We start from the raw sequence: 2,642 nt of genomic DNA on the forward strand, positions 1-2,642 counted from the left end.
TGAGCCAGCAAGCAGTCCAGTCCATTCAAAAACCTCCAGCACTTGGCTTCAGGAGGCACGCTTGCCCTTGAGCTTGAATACGTGTCTTTCTGACTTTCTGGGGATGATCCCAAATCCCCAGGCCTCAGCGAGGTCAGATGCTTCCTCCTCACCCATCCCCCACGCACAACTCTGCCATCATCTTGAGCCCACTGCCCCTCTGTCCCAGCACCAGGGCGATCTTCCCACAGACACTTCCAGAAGCCGGGAAAGTATGTGCGTCTCCAAGGGCTACTTGAGGCAAGCCGAGAGGCGGTCATGCTTTGTAAGAGGTGAGCGCTAACTAGACGCGGCCGCGTCTCCCTCCCTGCTCCAACGTGGCAGGTGAAGCCAGAGGTGTCGCTGGGCTTGCCTGAGTCTGCTGTGTTCTCGGACACGCGGAGAAGCCCCGCCTACTTCTGTTTTCCTAGTCTCCTAGAATACTACGGAATGAAGAGACTCTACAAGAGGGTCAATGAACATCAGGACGTTTAACAAAAATCAAGGTTTTTAACATGCAGCACACACACAGGACAGGAAATTGGACTCTTCTTTAGACAATTCCTATAAAAATAGGAATTCACATTGTGGGCTGGTAATAGGATCCAGGTAGAGCTGTGGGAAAGGTACCGTGTCTCTTTCCCGTAAACTCTGAGACTTTGAGGAGAAATCCACCTAATGGCAAGACGAAGTTTGAGGAAATGTTCCAAAACTGGGTTCTGACGACGGTCGTACGGCTCAAAATTCATTTTTTAAAATATCGAATTATACATTTAAAATGAATTAATTTCACAGTACTTAAGTTATACGTAAAAACTTTTAAAGCACATTTGAAGCCCATCGCGACTACGAGCCAGAAGACACCGCTCCCCATCCTACCCCACCCATCATCTCGACCCCACACGCCTTTCTCCCGGTGCTTCGACCCCTCTTCTGCTCCCCACTCCCCCCGGCCTCTCCTGGCATGAGCGAATGTTAGTACGTTGAAGAGCCGATTCCCCCTTCCTGCCAAGGGAGAGGAAGCAGGGAAGGCCATCAACAAACTAAGAACCAAAGTACGTAGTTAGGAAGCCCTGACGGAGGCCTGGGTGCCTCCACCTCTCGCTCGGCAGGAGGAACCAGTGCAGTGTCGTAGATGCTCCAGGCCAGTAGAGCTGAAGGCAAGGTCTACTTACTGCCTTGGCCTGGACTCCGGTGTTCTCAACTCACTCCTGCCCAGCTCCACTGTGCTCTGAATTCCAGCCCCTTCCATGCTCGAACTCCCAACTTCCTCCCTAGTTCCAGATGCCTGGTTCCACCTTGGCCCCATTCCAGCCCATCCCTGCTTGTCTGTCCCATCTCTGGTTGGCCCTAAGGGGACATATAGGAGCCCAAAGACTCCAAGTGGTGGGAAGGGAGTAAGGAGGGACTGGACAGTGGAGCCGGGGTGGACCAGATGGCCAGACCTAGCCCTGCAGCAGACGGGTCGTGAGGCAGTACTGAGAGTCCTAACATTTCCTGGTCCTAATTCCCAAGGTGGCCAGAGCCAAGGAGCACAAATCAGGCAGTGGGACCCAGCGGCCGAGAAGCCGTGGAGCTTGCATCTTATGGAGAAGCGGCTCTCTTGGAACCCAGGGACATTCAGCCAGAAGCAGCCCAACACCCTCCGTTGGTAGTTTCCAGAACTGCAGGCCTTCTCGGGCGGGAAGCATGCTCCCACCTCGGCAAGTCGGGAAGTGGAGAGGCTTCTGAACAAGTATCCAGTTGTGGCGCTGATCCTTCCAAGTTCCCCAGCCAGTAGGCCTGGAACAAGGGAAAGGAAAGGCGGCCTGGGGGCTTCAGAGAGGCCGGCCGGCTCTCTGTGGTGAAGGAGGAGCAGGTGGAAAATGGGGTACAAGTGATGGAGAAGGAAATAGGACAGCGCCCAGCCCTCAGACCAGGCGACCCAGGAGGGACGGGGGACACTGGAGCTCAGCTCTGGGGTCTCTTGGGCTCCTGATTCGAAGTCAATGAGACCCAGTGAGCGCTTGGCCAGCCAACTGGACCTCTACCCAGAGACCAGCCTAGAACTGCTCAGCTGCCCAGCTGCCGCATTGGGGTGAGCGGGAGGCCCCGTTCCACTTCCTGCCTCCCTGGACTGTGTAGGAGAGGGGCGGGGCTGAAGCTGCAGGTGGGGGAGGGAGGGCAGCAGCCTCGGCTTGGGGACGGAGATGGCCGACCAGGAAGTGGTCTCACTCCTCCCTGCCCTGCCCCCCTGGTTGAATTCTTCACAGGAAGGCTCTGGGCTGGAGGTGGCGCCAACCCAAAGCTCCCTGCTGAGAGGAACTCCTTTTTGACCTTGTGTTTTGGCCACAGGGGAAGGGACCCAAGGATGAGAACTCAAGCGTTAGGGAGGTTTCCAGCTCTCAGGAAGAGGAAGCTCAGCTTTGTCGCGGGCAGTCGCAGGGTCAGGCGTGAGGCCTGGCATGGCATTGCCGGGACCGGCAGGGTGAAGCACGGGGCCACGGTCCTGCCACGCTGCCCTGTCCCGCTGGCCACCTTTGCCTACACAGAAACGGCCAGCTGTCCCACCCTGCATGCTATTAGACTCTCCTGGGGAGCCTTTTAATAAATACCCATGCCTGACCCAACTCTCTCTCCTTTCC

This window comes from Pteropus alecto, unplaced genomic scaffold (genome assembly GCF_000325575.1).
Source record: "Pteropus alecto unplaced genomic scaffold, ASM32557v1 scaffold134, whole genome shotgun sequence".
Classification (NCBI taxonomy): Eukaryota; Metazoa; Chordata; class Mammalia; order Chiroptera; family Pteropodidae; genus Pteropus; species Pteropus alecto.